The 17,432-nt window shown below is 42.9% G+C and overlaps 1 long non-coding RNA gene across 1 annotated transcript in view; it reads right to left on the bottom strand.

The window, feature by feature from the left end:
• Positions 1-8: 8 nt before the first annotated feature.
• LOC120302865 overlaps positions 9-17,432 on the bottom strand; it is a 28,948-nt gene continuing 11,524 nt past the window's right edge. The window contains exons 2-3 of the long non-coding RNA XR_005555243.1: positions 1,621-1,771; positions 9-69 (exon numbers count right to left, since the gene is read on the bottom strand). This is a non-coding gene — a long non-coding RNA (uncharacterized LOC120302865). The remainder of the gene's footprint in view (positions 70-1,620; positions 1,772-17,432) is intronic.

Raw genomic sequence — 17,432 nt, 5'->3', positions numbered from 1 at the left:
ATGATTGGCAACAGGTTCATATTTATGACAATTGCAATGTCCCAGGATCATGTGATCCTCTTTTGCAACCTGCTGACAAGGAAAATCAATGATGAGGCCAGATTCACTTAAGAATCTTATTACTAACTTAACTGCAGTGATTCATTTAACGACTGTGGCAAGAAAGGTGATAAAATGGAACAAAGCTCACTTAATAAATGTCTTGCTTAGCAACAGATATTTTGGGCTCAATTGTGGTCATAAGTTGGACTATCTATATGATGAGTGACAGATAACAACTTAACATTCCTATTACTAAGAGCCACTTTAAAGCTTAAGTTAACAACCTCTCCCCCTCAAAGCCATGATTTACAGCTTTTTTGCTTTCTTTCACTCACTTGTAACAAAAAAAAGCAGAAGCTCTGTGGTTCTAGACCTCTGTTTTCTTCTTTGAGATTAAGAGGTGTCAACATCAACATCAGCTTTTTTTTTCTAAAGGAACAGTTTTCCCCACAAGGCTCATATATTTAGTGAATGTGGTGTGTATATATAATTTTCATGGTCACTTAGCATAATGATTGCAGAACAATAAGCAAAGCTTATTTACATTCCCTACAAGCCAGCACAATGTACTTGTCAAACAAGTCATAGCCTTTCACTTGTTCTGCAGTTGTTGGTAAAATGAATCAATATAACCCCTGATCACTTTTGCAGGGGCGCAAAGAAGAGTGTGAGTCAAGAAGCTTTTTGATTAAACGCATCTAATTGTTCCATAGCACTCGAGCCAGCTCTAGGGTCTAGCCAGGGAAAAATGTACTGTTTCACAAAGTTGTGTGGAGGGGAGTGGGTGGATAGGTAAAATGTCCAAACAAAATGAAGCTAGAATTTTGACCTGAGAGCAAATTGTTCTCTTTGATAAAGACCAAATGCCATTCTTGATTGATCTCCAAAGGAGAGAGAGAGGAAAAGGTGAAGATGAAACACAAAATGTACCTCAGACTAGGATTAAAATTGGAACCTGAAGAAAGTTTCCATCTTAGTGTTATACTAATTTGAGGGGCTATGAGAATAGATATGCATATCAATGCAGAATATATTTATAGAAAGTATTCATCTTATAAATTAATTCCCATGTAGTGACAAATAAGAGTCATTCTTACACTGTAGGCTCAATAGGCAAGGACTTTCTCATGGATGTAAGGGGTGTAGAGCTATCTCTTCCATGTACTTTCCCACTCAGAATTAGTAAGCATCCATAATCTTGGTGCCTAGGCTGTTCTGCTATTTTTTGAGTCAATCCAGTATAAACCAGGGAGTATGGCCATTCCCAACAATAAGTAATATTTACATCTCAAGTCTTTGACACTATAGTTAACACTTTCAAGTTGAATTCAACTTTGGGTGACTTCTTGCATGTATCCATGCAGTATTTTTGGCAGTGTTATGGAAATGGTTTTCCAGTGCCGTCTTCCAAAATTTTTTACTCATTTTCAGTCTTGCTTTTAGCTCTGGCATTTCCCCCTGACCCCCTCCTAACCATCTCCAGTTGCGTTTAGCCTCTCATGAGGCTGGTGTTAAGTGCTATAAACAAAGATCACATAAATCTTGAATCTTACAACAGTGAGATCTCATTATACCTACTGTATGTGGCTTTCAGACATAGTTTGCTGCCTTACATCTGAAGCTGTCCATCTGGAAGTCTGTAAATTTGTTGGTAAATTTGTATTAGTCAGTTAATGATGCTGATACAACTGTATATTTCAGCTTCTGAAACTCCTCAGACAGGAAGCACCTTAAAATGCATCAAAAAAAAAAAAAGATATTAGTCATTTCTCGATACTGTTGTCAAAATACCAGTGGGTGTTTGAGTGTCACTTCTAGAATTACAAAAATGCCTGCATGCACAATTTTTTCAGTACGTCTGTCAGGATTTGAGAGCTCCAGCTATAAATTATATACTATTTTTCACAGATCTGATTTTGAAACTAGGGCAAAGGCTAGCTGGTTTTATACATGACATTTCCAATTGAAAAAGCAATTAAGAATAAAACAAACAAAAAAATAGACCAAATTAGGTAAAGATGAACTTTTCCCCTGACCAATTGTATCCAACCCTAGGGGCAGTGTTCATCTCCATTCCATGGCCAAGAGTGCCAGCATTGTCTGAAAACAATTCCATGGTTATTTGGCCAGCATGACTATACACCAACATGCATGGAACACTATTATCTTTCCCACTAAAGTGGTACCTATTTATCTACTCGCATTTGCATGCTTTTGAACTGCTAGTTGGGCAGGAGCTGGGGCAAGTAGCAGGAGCTCACTCCATTGCATGGCACTTGGGTCTTGAACCCAGGTTGTCAACATTCTAGCTTTTTTAACCACTGAGCCACCACACACCCCCTAGACTTAATTAAAATCATACATTTAAAATCATGACTAAAAAGACAAAAAAAACCTACAATAAAATCATCTTCCAAACAAACAGAATGCTACATTAAAGAGATAACCATTTAAAGCGCTTTCCAACAGCAGAAAGATTGTTAAGCAAACACAAGTCCTCAAAAGAAATATTCCACAGATTGAGAGCTGAAATGATGAATACAGTTGCAACCAGTCTTGGGGACACAAGCCTGAAACACAGCCCTTGTATTATTGCTTTAAAAAAATATGGATTTTGTTGTATAAATAAAAAACACAATCTTTTTTTTCTAAAAAGAGAAAGTGATCCACAGAACATAAATGTCTTCCCAATTGATCTTATTTGTCCAATGTTGTCACAGGCAGCAATTAGGAAGGTCACATTTGAGACTGACTCAGATCTTGGTCTATATGATTACATGGTTACCTTTCTGTATTGTGTTATGTTTTGACAGAGGACTCATGTTTCTTTCCAACTGAGGCAACACGATCCAGGCATGCAGCATTTTTGGGGTTTCTATTTCTTCACTGTTTTTGTGATCTATGTGGTTGGCAATCTTGCCAAAGCCTGTTTATCTAAGCTGCTTCAGCAATGCTCTCAGTCTTGATAAATTCATCATGTAAGACAAAAACATAAACTATGTCTGCTTTTGAATTTCCTGTCATAGGAAAATTTTCCAAAGCTGAATTAGCCTCAGATTTTCCAGCTCCTCCACTCCAGATCCAAGTCCAAAAATCAATAATAACTTTCTGCTTACAAAAAGAAAAAGGTTTCTGATCACACACAATTATATAGATGAGTACACAACACCTGTTGGATCATCATTTCAGAGGTATTTCCTTTACCTAAACAGAGAACCAAAATGACCACAAGTAGGCAAAAAAACAACAACAGTGGGAGCAGGAGTGACTTCTGAGTTCCTGCTGGCTTCCCCACTAAGTTTCCTTGTGGAAAACTGGTAGGGAACATCAGAAATTTCTTTCTTTCCTTCCTTCCTTCCTTCCTTCCTTCCTTCCTTCCTTCCTTCCTTCTTTCCTTCCTTCCTCCCTCCCTCCCTCCCTTCCTCCCTCCCTTCAAAACCAGTTGCCCTATGATGCACTGTTTCATCCAGTTAAAGATCGTAACAATAATAGTTTTAGTAATATGTAGAGATTTGTGCCACAGTGGCATTAAAATAGACCATATTTTTCTTCTTACAATATGTTTCTCTGTGTGTCCTACTCACACATTACTGAACTCAATGGGGCTCCCCTCATAAATTGGATTATTCTATAAATATTACATTACATATGCTTTAAATAGACAGGCAATATAAAATATAGCAATCAATAATGAATCAGAACAATTGAATAGAGTTATGCAGAGTTTTGAAAAGGTGTTTTGCTTTGAAAAAAATTGTGTTCTTTTGAAGAGAAGCAATTTCCCCTCATTTTCAAGCAGTTTCACTAAACAAAAATCAGTTTTTGCTCAGGAGACTAGTTCCATCTTGACGCTTTTAATCAGGGACACCCATATTTGGGGGCAATATAAAGATAAATATGGTAGCTGCACCTGCACAATTGAAACCCCTCCTCTTTTTACATATAGCAATTCTATTATTATTTGGGCATTTATTTTCATTTAACAACAAGAGTAAAATTAACAACAGAAAAAAAAATTCAACATTAACAAAAAAGGAGAAAAAAATTCTTAGTGTGCAAAAAAGGGGGGGACCCCACAATATATCCAAAATTAATTACAAAGAATCCATCTTTGCTGGATGCTGAAAAATAAATTTAAAAAAACTGATAAGTTCTTTCCCCTTACAAATAATTATGGCTTCCCATTAAAAAAATACTATATTAAATAAACCCAGATGAGAGAATCTGTCTGTAGCACATCTATTATCTTGACTGTTTTAATCCCCTTTGTGGATGCCCCATTTCTTTTCCACTATTTCCCAGCCTTGACTACTTTGCTTCAATTGATGAAACAACTGCAGCCAATGTGCAAAAATAAAAGATCAGTTTAAAGCAGATAAATTTAGTGAATATTGGAAAAGAGCAACACAAGCAACATATTCCAGCAGGATCACAGATCACAGCCTGTCCCAGGACTCATTGAAAAACTATGACTTCACTGCTTTCCTAATGGAAGCAAGGGTCTGGGCCATGAGAAGGAAGGGGACAGTCATGCAGCAGGCATGTCTTTGGGGTTCCAGAGAATACAATTATTTGCTGATGTGACCTAGAGCAGAGCTTTTCAACTGGTGGTACACATACTGTTGTGTCCTGAGCCTGCAAAGGCAGGCTCGGGATGTTGCAATGGTCCCGGGCTGTTGCAAGCTGCCCGGGACCAGACTGAGTGGCGCTGGCCTTGCGCACATGCGCAAGGCGTAGAAGCGCGCCAGATTGTTACCTTTTTGCCCAGGGATTCTATTAAAGGAGACAGAGAGGCCTGCGAGCCTCAGAGTTGTGTTTAAGAGAGAACTACTGAGAATAAAAGGCTGTTGGAATTACAGAATGTGTGCTCTTCATTCGCCGTTGACTCGAGGACTCAACACTGGCGATGAAGGTGGGATCGCTTACAAGATCAAAGAAGAAGATTTGTAAGCTTACCCCAAGAGTCCTGGAGAGAGGAAGACGGCGTTAAACTCAGCACCTGGCCTGCCAGTACAGCGTTGCTGGAGGTAAGCTGGCTGATAGACCCCTTCCTAGAGTAAGAAGCAAGAATGGCGAAGATACGGAGACTGTCTGAATTCGACATTACTCACCCAGAAAGATGGGACTCTTATGTTGCTAGAGTAGAAAATTACTTTAGAGTGAATCAAGTTAGAGAAGATGGCTCGAAGGCCGCTACTTTGCTGTGTGTCTATGGTCAAGATGCATTTGAAATTGCAGAAAATTTGGCAGCCCCTGCTCCTCTTGAATCTGTCACACAGATTTAAAGAAGTTATTGAAGGAACATTTTCAGCCCAAGTTATCTGTTATTGCGTGGAGACACATATTTGAACAGAGGGATCAAAGAGCTGGTGAATCAGCCAAAGAATACATTGCAGTCTTGAGAAGAGCAGCTAAGCCTTGTGACTTTAAAGATTTAGAAGAAAGGCTGAGAGACCGATTTGTATGCGGGCTTAGGAACAGAGACTTGCAACAGAGACTCTTTGCAAAAGAAGACATTTCCTTCCAAGATGCTTTGAGAGAGGTCACTGCAGAAGAAGCAGCAGGTGGGGCGGTCAAGAATATGAGGCCTATCAGGAACAACCCAGAAGCACTCTCCATGCACCATGAGGGAGTCCAGGAGAGCTCGGAAGAAGATCCTGAAGATGAGGTGGATCATCTCTACCCATCCAGAGAAAGGAAGCAGAAGGAAGGCAAAGAAAAGTCTTCAGCTGTACCCAAGTACTTCAGATGTGGAGGTCACCACAAGAGGACCGACTGCAGGTTCCGTTCTGCAATCTGTAGAGCATGTGGCAAGCAAGGCCACATAGCAGCTGTGTGTCTGGGCCGTCAGAAGGTACAACCCCGAGAAGAATTGTGCCTGAAAGTTACCAGGGTCCCCAGCCAAAACAGGGTGGGTTTCTGTGCATCACGTAGAAGCATCTATAGGACAGGCACACACAGGCCACTTAAAAAGAAATTGTCACTTAAGGCCAAGTTGCAAGGAGTTCCATTGGTTATGGAACTGGACACTGGGTCTGCCCTTTCAATCATTTCTATCCACACTTTCAGAAAGATTTGCTCTAGCAGTGGGTTCCAGGCCAAGCTTAGGCCATCCAATATAGTCTTAACAGACTTCCAAAATTCCAAGGTGTGTGTTAAGGCCACCCTTACAGTACAATACAAGGATTTTGAAGGTCCATTAGATGTATTGGTAATTGGGGGTGAACGAATGAGTCTCATTGGACTCGATTGGTTTGAGGCCTTGGGAATCCAATTTACAGGGCTACACAATTTGCAAACGCCAGGCCTACAAGAAGTCTGCAAAGAGTTTGCAGATGTCTTCAGCCCCCAGCTGGGAGCTTACAAAGGCCCCCCAGTTTCTTTGAAACTGGACCCCACTGTCACTCCCATTAGGGTGAAAGCAAGGAAATGGGCCACGCTGATGGCCTAAGTAGATTACCTTTACAAATGGTAGAAGCTGACCCTGCCCCTGCCATCAACATTCTTTCCATTCAGGCGTTGCCTGAGTCTCCCTTAAATGCCAGGGATGTGGCTGCTGAATCAGCCATGGATTTCACACTCACTCGTGTGCTGTCATGAGTTTTGTCTGGATGGCCGGAGAGTTGTCCAGGTACTGAGTTCCAGAGTTTCTGGCTCAAGAAGCATGAGTTATCCACTTTCCAGGGTTGTCTGTTGTGGGGCATCAGAGTTGTTATTCCTACCTCAATGAGACCTAGAGTCTTAGCTTCCCTCCATGAGGGTCATCCTGGCATTGTCAGGATGAAGGCGCTTGCGCGTAGCCATTTATGGTGGCCAGGTTTAGACAGGGAAATAGAGGCCCAAGTAAATGGATGCCTCTTGTGTCAGCGCTCACGCCCTGAAATGCCTCCAGCTCCTGTGCATAGATGGGAGGAGACACAGTCACCTTGGTCGAGGGTGCATGTAGATTACGCTGGGCCCTTTCAGGGACAATTCTTCTTGGTCCTTGTTGACAGCCATTCAAAATGGCTTGAGGTTGTTCCTGTCTCTTCCACCACTGCTGCCAAGACCATTCAAGTACTGAGAGGGATTTTTGCTGCACATGGCCTCCTAGATGTTCTGGTTTCTGACAATGGTCCTCAATTCACTTCTTTCAAGTTTCAGGCTTTCTTGCAGGCCAACATAATTCGTCATGCAACTTCGGCACCATTCCACCCTTCCACCAACGGTATGGCTGAGCGGATGGTTCGCATCACCAAGGATGCTTTAAAGAGACTGACCTACGGGGACTGGCACCACAGGTTGGCAGACTTTCTTCTTGCTTACCACACCACACCTTCCACTTCCACTGGGAAGAGCCCGGCTGAACTTCGCTGGGGGCGCAAACTGATCACCAAACTTGACAAGTTGCATCTGGACAGATTGACTCCTGGGCCCGGTCACCTGTGGGTTCCGGCGGTAGTATGCAAGGTCACTGGTCCATTGTCATATGAGATTTCCCTGGGCGACGGTCATGTCCTTCAGCAGCATAGCGATCAGCTGCGTACAAGACTGGACTTACCCTCTGCAACTCCTGGGCTTTCTCCAGGGAGAGAGGGGGACCACTGTGGGCAAAGGGAAGGGTGTTGGCAGCAGCCGGGGCCAAACTGAGAGGCTGAAGAAGGCCTGTTCCAAGGTTCCGCAAGTGTCCCTAACAGGAATTCAGGGGAACAAGAAATAATACAGGCATCAGTGCCTACTCCAGCCAGGGAGTCACCCAGGGGGCATGCTCATCATTCACAACCTCAATTCAGCACTCCAAGCAGGGAGAATAACCGGGAGCATCCAAACAACCCAAACAATGCAAGAGAACTGGCACACAAACAATTAAGCTGGCCCAGTACTGCTACTGCTTCCAAAAGGAAGTCTACACACAGGGAGGTAGTCGGAGAGGCAAATCCTGATTCTGGCACCTCTGGCATAGAATGGGGGGCAACAGAGTATTGGGGCACTGCAGAAACCCCAGACAATCCCGTTACGGGGCTTGGGAGTGAAGGGATGCATTCCCTTGATAGGTCCATTGTGGACTTGGAGAGTTCTACTGAAATGCCAAATACTGGCGGGCACATAGAGGGGCCCAAGAGCCTACAGTTAGGCAGATCAACCAGGTTCAGTGGGGAGCAAGTCCTGATCTGATAAGCCCAGTGGGCAAGCAAGCAGACCAGGCAACAGAACACAGTTCACGGGGACCACCAGGGTTTAAAAGAGGAGGCAACTTCACTCCAACCTCTGTACAAGAGGAATTAGGGGGTTCTCAGAACCTGAGGAGGTCACAGATTTTGTAACCTTGCTGTCAAAGCAAGGAAGCTGAGAGGGTGTCTGCTGTTGTTGGGGGAACTTGAAAGTGTGAGTGTTGGCACTTAATTCCAAAACAATAGCCTGGTACCATGCTGTGGTGTGGCTAGTGAGTAGCTGCAACAGATGTGCAGGTTCCCTGGATTGGCACACCATGCTTGTGTTGAGGTCGTGTATAACTACCTATATAGTTAATAAGTCTCATCCGGGGGGGAAGGGGTGTTGTGTCCTGAGCCTGCAAAGACAGGCTTGGGATGTTGCAATGGTCCCGGGCTGTTGCAAGCTGCCCGGAACCAGACTGAGTGGCGCCGGCCTTGCACGCATGCGCAAGGCACGGAAGCGCGCCAGATTGTTACCTTTGTGCCCGGGGATTCTATTAAAGGAGACAGAGAGGCCTGTGAGCCTCAGAGTTGTGTTGAAGAGAGAACTACTGAGAATAAAAGGGTGTTGGAATTACAAAATGTGTGTTCTTCATTCGCCGTTGACTCGAGGACTCAACACGTACCACTGGTGGTACATTGGCACCTGGCAGATGGTACGTGACCCTGTCTAGCCTAGACAAGTGTAGTGGGGGAAGGGAACGAGCTAAAGCGGTACAGCGCAGGACTTGCTGTGAGAGAGGATCAGCACTTCCGGCTCACCTGGAAGAGAAAGGAGGAGGAGGGCATAGCAAGAGAGAGGCTATAAAAGGAGACAGTTTTGACGGGAGAGGGAGAGAGAAAAAAGATGTAGCCTTGGGAGGAGGAATCAGCTGGAGCTGCACCAAAGAGAAAAGGAGGAGGGGAGGGGAGAAGAGAGGAGATAAAACAGGCAACTTCTTGGCAGCCATCCATGCCGGGCACGCACACAGGTGGCAGCAACAAACAGGGGAGAAATGCAATGGGGGAGGGGTCACCCTCCATGAGGAATGGAGAAAAGCACCATCGGCTGCAGGTGAGGCATGGAGGAAGGAAGGAAGGAAGGAAGGAAGGAAGGAAGGAAGGAAGGAAGGAAGGAAGGAAGGAAGGAAGGAAGGAAGGAAGGAAGGAGAAAGGGAAAGAGGAAGGGAAACAAAAGAAGGAAAGAGATTTGAGAAAGAGGGAGGCAAGGAAGGAGGGAGGGAAACAGGAAGGAAGGAGATGGGAATGAGAAGCAGGGAGGCAGGAAAGGAGGGAGGGTAGGAAGAAAGGAAGGAGAAAGGAAGGAAGGAAGGAAGGAAGGAAGGAAGGAAGGAAGGAAGGAAGGAAGGAAGGAAGGAAGGAAGGAAGGAAGGAGGGAGATTAGAATAAGAGGGAGGGAGGGTCTGATGGTAGTCCTGCCTTCCTCTTGCCTCTGCTGTGGTCTCCCATCCTATTGTTGAGGATGCTTTGGTTACAAAGCTGGGTCTCCTCGCATGGAGAGGGAGCAGGCCTCCCTCTGACCTATGCACTTTGCCCTCTTGCACCCACCATGATCAACCTGGCCACAGAGAGTGAGCACAGCAGCAGCAGCCTTGAAGAGGAGACAAGCGCAGCCAGGTGCCCCCTTGGGCAAATGTGGCTGGACTGGGTTGGGCTGCGAGGTCCTTGTGCCCTGGGAGCTCAAGGACCTGGCTGGACACTTGCCGTCCCCTGCCCAGGGCTCCGGGCAGCCTGCACCACTGTCTGGGTGTCCCCCGTGCAACCTGAGGGACGGCGAGGCTCCTCCAGTGGACCAGGCTCTGGTGCCCATCCCAGTCCCACCCCCTCCACCGGAGACGCTTGGATCCCTCCCACTGCCCCACCCACACCTCCCATAGGCACCCTGTGACCTGAGTGATGTTGAGCTGGCCACACACCCCAGCCATTGACTTTGCTTGTCCAAAGTTTGCAAAAGGGGATCATATCACCCTGGGACACTGTGACCATCATAAATATGAATCAGTTGCCAAGCATCCAAATGTAAATCACATGACCCTGAGGATGCTGCTATGGTCATAAGTGTGAAAAATGGTCATAAGTCACTTTTTCCAGTGCCGTTGTAACTTCAAACAATCACTAAGCAAACTGATGTAAGTCAAGGACTACCTGTACTTTATCACTTTTTTTCCTTTTGGGGGGGTCATCAAGTTTTTGACACCTTGCTAGGCGACTGGGGATACTCAAATATTGCCATATCCTAATGTATGGCTGTGAAAGTTGGACCATAAGAAAGGCTGAGCGCCAAAGAATTGAGGCCTTTGAACTATGGTGCTGGAGAAGACTCCTGTGAGTCCCTTGGACTGCAAGGCGTTCAAACCGGTCAGTCCTAGAAGAGATCAACCCTGACTGCTCTTTAGAAGGCCAGATCCTGAAGTTGAAACTCAAATACTTTGGCCACCAAATGAGAAGGAAGGACTCACTGGAGAAGGGCCTAATGCTGGGAAAGATTGAGGGCAATAGAAGAAGGGGACGACAGAGAATGAGATGGCTGGATGGAGTCACTGAAGCAGTAGGTGTGAACTTAAATGGACTCCAGAAGATGGTAGAGGACAGGAAGACCTGGAGGAACGTTGTCCATGGGGTCACGATGGGTCGGACACGACTTCGCAATTAACAACAACAAAAAAGTGGTACAATCAGTGAAAAGGTTGAAAAGCCTTGACCTAGAGCATATCAAGCATGCTAGAGTTTACCAGATGGACAAAAACAATTGGATAAAGGTGGTCCCATATACACCAAAGCCCCAAGCTCTGAAGAGCTTTATAAGTGAAATTCTAGCCTCTTCCATTACTTCTTGCAGGTCCTCTGGACTTGCAACCCTATTACTTTCTCCATCACTTTGGGGAGAAAGTTGGAAACTAGCCAGAAATTATCCAACATCGCTAAATCCAGGGATAACTTACTGAGCAGGCCTTCGGGGCCTTCTCTTACACAAGCATAAAATTACCACCACCTGAATTTGCGTGCAAGTCCCCTTCTAGTGGCAATGACCAAAGATCTAACACACAGGTGGTGGCACTAACAATTGCACTTTCTGAAGATTGTAGGCTCAAAGGAGACCTCATCATGGTCAACTCAGTAGGTCCTGTCCAGTTACAGTCCAACTCCAAATGAGTTCCCCTAGAGTTTCCCTATTCAGAGGGAAGTTGATAGTTTAGTATTATATCATAAGATACATAACACAGAATGACTATTGCCTTCAGGTATTATTTGAATGCTTCCTAGATTCGTCATTAACCACCAAAGTTCTTATAATTTCAAGACCTGCAGCTTACATTGATACTCTACACTATCAGTGCTATGATGTTTCATAAGGCAGATCTGGATATTTTTAAGCAATCATCCATTTTATGTATTGTTGAACAGAATAACATCTTAGTCACTGTTTTCATTTATGCAAAAGCAATTAAAGGCCCTCTTTATTATTCTTACTTCTTTTGGAGATGAATTCACAGTCTATTCCAAGATCAGGAGGGTGATATTCCCCAATATTAATTATTTTTAGAATCTGGAACTGATAACTGGAGAGATTCTATGGTCACAGGTCTAGACAGTTTGGTTTAGTGGTTAAGATCACTGGATAAAAACCAGGAGACTTTGAGTTTTAATCCTGCCTCAGGCATGAAAGCCAGTTGGGTCAGTCTGAGCCAGTCACTCATTTTTTTTAGCTCAACCTACCTCACAGGGTTGATGTTGTGGGGAAAATAGGAGGAGGAAGTAGTATGAAGTATGTTCACTATCTTGAGTTATTTATAAAAACGATAAAGGCAGGATTAAAAAAAAAGGTCAGATCCATTTCTGCATGGTCCACTCAGTGCCCTTTTTAACACTTTGACCCATGACTCTGCTGTTTTTTCAGTACTGCTTAAAATCAGAGAACCCCCTTTTCATTTAATCCAACAGGGCTCTCCTTACACTTTTAAAACTCAATTTTATGTATGTATACATTGTTATAAATTACACAAAGATCTTTCACAATTAAAGATCCAATGATCAAAGGGCATTCCACTAAACCTTAGCCTAGTATTATAGAATCAAATGTCATTCACTGCAAAAATGGAAAGCAGGGAGACAACGTATTTTACTTTATACTGTGGCTTCCAAAAAAAACCCCATTAAAATGGCTCATAACAGAACACCAGGATAGAATAATCTGTGGAGACATAATAACTACCTGTGGTTTATCAAACTGTCAAAAAGTCAGGGTCATCCCTTCTCATTTCATGCTTAATAAAAGGCAGAATTTAGCCAGATACTCTGTATGCGTGCGTGTGCGCGTGCGTGTGTGTGTGTGTGTGTGTAGAAAAAGAACTATAGAAAGCTCTAGTCTGGCTATAAGAGTTCAAAAAGACTTTTGGCGCTTGTTTGACAATTGCTACTTTTACCAATTTTTTTTTCCTCTTCCCAAAAGCTAACCCATTTCCATTTATCTCTATGGCTTCAAATCCTGACAGTAGCATTCTATGCGAGTCCTATCCTTTCTTTGTGATTCTATCATTCTAAGCCATTGCTGTGTGCTATTATTTCCTTTTGTATTTCACATCGTGGTTCCCAGAAAATTTCCCATGCAGCTCTATAGAAACCAGGTGAATTATTCAAAGCGTGCATTTTGCCTTGATGGTGCGTTAATGGAAAACCCACAGGACTGTACTACTGTTCTGCCTTCCTTAACCGTGACTCACCTCTTTGTTTTAGCTGCAATGCTGGAACAATGCATAGGGCAGGTATGCTCTCGAGAGGAGGAGGCAGAGAGGATCGACCAAGCTAACACAAAGGATGTCAAACTGTTGAAAAGCTCTGTTTTATTGGAACGAGTATTTTAACAATCAGCCGCATGAATGAGAGTGGGAAAGCCATACTTTCAGCATTAAATCAGCCCATTCACTTAACAGTTGGATGTGTTGATAACTGAATTTCCCATCTGCCATGGAGCCAGATGTTTTCCATCCCTGCTTTCATGACTCCTCTTTTTGTAATCAGCATTACAGTTCCCAGTAAAAGCAACTTTGAGGAAACTCTGTTTTTCTCCTTGCTGTTGCCTGTTGTCTCTTGACCTGTCACAAATTATAGATCGGTTTATCAAATTAGCTTATTTATGTGGAATTACTTCCTTTTGATGGCGCAAAATACACTCCGGAGTTTTCTTCACTTCCCTTTTAAACCATGACACAGCAGGCCTTCCTGGAGCAAGGGGGTGGCATTTCGTCTGAGCAACCATCTGCTGTGCTAATATTGAAATAATTGCCTCCTGCTTTTAGCCAGGGGTTCTGAAAAAACAACTGCCTGTGAGCTTTGATTCATGGATTATGTTCAGAATATTGCCCACTTCCTAAAATAGAACATGCATAGTGTAGATTGTAAGGGATCAATAACCGTAACAGACTTGGAAGGGACCTTGGAGGTCATTTAGCCCAACCCCCGTGGTCTTGAGGAGACCTATATGTCTATGGAGATTCTCAGTTATCCAAGTCGTCGTTATCCTAAAGGTGCTTTTTCATGAGGCAACTGGACTTCCTTAATTTTTTTTTTTTTTTTGAAGACGTTTCTTGGATGAGAAACGAAACGTCTTCAAAGAAAACCAAGAAAGTCCAGTTGCCTTGTGAAAAAGCACCTTTGGGATAGGAGAACCAGTGCTTTTTTTCTAAAAAAAAAAAAAATGTGCCAGAACTCACACATATCATACAACCAGCCTTGCCTACCCTACAAGGTTCCATTCAAAAAAGGTGCCGGAACTCTATTCTGGGTGTTCTATGAGAAAAAAAGCCCTGAGGAGAACTATACTATTTCTTATAAATGGCTGTCCAGTCTCTTCTTAAAAACCTCCAGCGATGGGGCACCCACAAATTCCAAAGGCAATTTTTTTCACTGGTTAATTGTTCTAACTGTTAGGAATTTTCTCCTTAATTCCAGGTTGCTTCTCTCCTTGATTAGTTTCCATCCATTGTTTTTTTGTCTTGGCTCCTGGTGCTTTGGAAAATAAGTTGACTTCCCCCCCTTCTTAGTGGCAGCCCTTCACATACTGGAAGATGGCTATCATGTCTTATCATATCAAATTATATCATAGCAAATCATAGCAAATTTGATATATCAAATGCGGGAAAGCTCTCTCTGCCACGGCTTGAATATTACAAGTGCAAATATACAAATGTTTGGGCAGTGGTGATAATAAAGTTCAATTTAATTTTGTTGTGTGTAGAAGAGCGCAGCTTCAGATATTTTGTTATAATATGAAGGCAGAATATTGGTAGTCCTCAACTTATAACCACAATTGAGCCCAAAATTTCTGTTGCTAGGTAAAATATTTGTTAAGTGAGTTTTGCCCCATTCTATGACCTTTCTTGCCACAGTTGTTAAGTGAATCACTGCAGTTGTTAAGTTAGAATACACTTGTTAAGGGAATCTGGCTTCCCCATTGGACTTACTTGTCAAAAGGTTATAAAAGGTAATCACATAACCCCAGGACCCTGCAACCGTCATAAATATGAGTCAGTTGCCAAACATTTGAATTTTGGTTGTGTGGCCATAGGAGTGCTGCAATGGTCGCAAGTGTGAAAAATGGTCATAAAATGGACTTTTTTCAGTATTGATGTGACTTTGAATTGCCGCTAAACAAACAGGGACTACCTCAGCCCTGTTAAATAAGTGAAATTAAGGGTTTAACGGCAGTATTAAAGCCCTAGTTGAGACCTTTGGAAAATCCTTTCTTACCCCCTTCTCCTTCATAACACAGTCTGACAACAATTGATCACTGCTGCATCAAAAAGAGGAGAGCTTGAAGTCTCCTGAAAGAAAAGGGCTAAAAAAAAATAAATCCAAAATTAAATGCGCAAAATACTCTATTTTCAAATAGCGGCTGATAGATGAATAACAAAGAATTAATTGAACGTTCTTTATTTCTCACACATAAATAACCTATCTTGTGTCCTTAGTTGGTCTAGTCTAGTGCATTTCTTTCTCCTTTTCCTTCTGTTAAATTGCAGGTTAGCTCAGAGAAAAGGGGAGGGAGTCTTGCAGTAACTGTTGAGAACCGGTGCAAAAAACAAGGATTTGAAAATAGTTGACTTTCTCGCCTGGCAAAAGCAAAAGCAGATAATTCCTTAACTACACTTCTAGGTTTATTTTATAGCAATAATTAAGATCATCTTGCATATTTAATTTAGTTCTGAGAACAGAACTCATTGAACAATGGAATCCAAACTTCACATTGCTAAGCGAGGCAGTTGAGTGAATTTTGCCTTATTTTACGACCTTTCCTGCCCACCATTGTTAAGCGAATCACTGCAGTTGTTAAGTTAGTAACGTGGTTGCAAAGTGAATCTGACTTCCCCGTTGACTTTGCTTGTCAGGTTGCAAATGGCAGTCCCATGACTCCAGGATACTGCAACCATTATAAAAATGGATCAATTGCCAAGCACCCAAATTTCGGTCACATGACCGTGTGGATGGCGTGCTTCCATTTTACAAAGCTTCATTTCATCAAGTTCCTCAGCTGAAAGCAGCATGAAAGAAAAGGTGGCTGGATTTACTCTCTGTTGGGAACTGCTTGCAACCCTAACAGGTTTGGGAAAGGATACACTCAATGTATAAGTACTGTAGTTTCAGTTCCCATCTGTGAGGTTGCATTATCAGTCTTGGCCTTGCTCCTCAGGCAAAACTTCAGAGTGTGATGTCAGACTACTGTAACATACTTATTCATAAGTCAAATATACATGGGGTTGCTAGGCAAAATTGCACAAAGAGATAGCTGTACATTTGCAAGGCACTTAAAGATCTCCTGCTTATAATCACTCTGAAATTATTCTGTGGGAAACACACCTACTCAGGATGGAAAAAGCTTTTGCATAAGCCAATCCAAATTCATTATATATCATTAAAGTATCCTGCACTGTGTCTGCCTTGAATGAACTTTGCCATTTGAACAACACCTTTTATTAAAGAATACATATACACTCAAGGTCACACTTTTGTGTCGTGCTATCATAAATAGTAAGGCATCTGAGATGCATTTGACACTGAAGTAAACAATAGCTTCCTTTGCTCTAGACTGGTTTTTATCCTTAAAATAATAATAATGACGCCCAGATGGTTTTGGCAACTTCATCAGGAAAGGAAATGTGGTTCCTGGCTCGCACAATTTCTCTAAAATATGGCTCAGCAGCTTTTATCTGTGCTATTTGAATCACTCATAAGTTTTGAGGTTCTGTGTGGTTGCAAATCTGATAAATTTTTGAATAATCTTCCACATTTTTCTTTAAATGTGTAAAATATTTAAGAGAGTTTTCCCTCAGCTTTTGACACTTTAGAATAGAATAGAGCTGGAAGGGGCTTTGGAGGTCTTCTAGTCCAGCCCGGGTGCTCAAGCAGGAGAACCTATACCATCTCAGACAGGTGAATGTCTAGCTTCTTCTTGAAAATCTCCAGTGATGGAGCACCCACGATTTCTGAAGGCAAAAGCTGTTCCACTGGTTGATTGTCCTCACTGTCAGGAAGTTTCTCCTTAATTCCAGGTTGCTTCTCTCTTTGATCAGTTTCCAACCATTGTTTCTCGTCCTTCCCTCTGGTGCTTTGGTCAGCAACCTGGCCCCCTCTGCCTTGTGGCAGCTCTCAGATATTGGAACACTGCTATCATGTCTCCCTTATTTCTTCTTTTCTTTAGACTAGCCAAACTCAAGTCCTGCAGCCGTTCTTTGTATGTTTAGTCTCCAGGCCTTTGATTGTCTTAGTTGCTCTTTTCTGAATTTTTTCCAAACTCTCAACATCTTTTGGCTGGAGTATTCCAGGTGTGGTCTTACTAGGGTTTTATAAAGCGGTACTAATACATTGCATGATTTTGATTCTATGCCTCTGTTTATACAACCCAGGATTGTATTAGCTTTTTGGGCTGCTGCAGCACACTGCTGGCTCATAGTCAAGTGATCGTTCACTAGGACTCCAAGGTCCCTCTCACAATTACTGTTTTTAAGCCAGGTCTCACCCAGTCTGTATTTGTAGCTTTGGGTTTTCCTGTCTAAATGTAAGACTTTACTTTTCTCCGCATTGAAACTCATTTTGTTGGATAGAGTCCATTGTTCAAGTTTGTCAAGATCTTTTTGGATCCTGAGTTTGTCTTCTGGGGTGTTGGCTACTTCTGTCAGTTTGGTGTCATCTGCAGATTTGATG

Source organism: Crotalus tigris, unplaced genomic scaffold (assembly GCF_016545835.1).
Source record: "Crotalus tigris isolate CLP2741 ecotype Arizona unplaced genomic scaffold, ASM1654583v1 scf7180000024439.5362192, whole genome shotgun sequence".
In the NCBI taxonomy this organism is placed as follows: Eukaryota; Metazoa; Chordata; class Lepidosauria; order Squamata; family Viperidae; genus Crotalus; species Crotalus tigris.
This window is presented reverse-complemented; position numbering and strand designations above follow the sequence as displayed.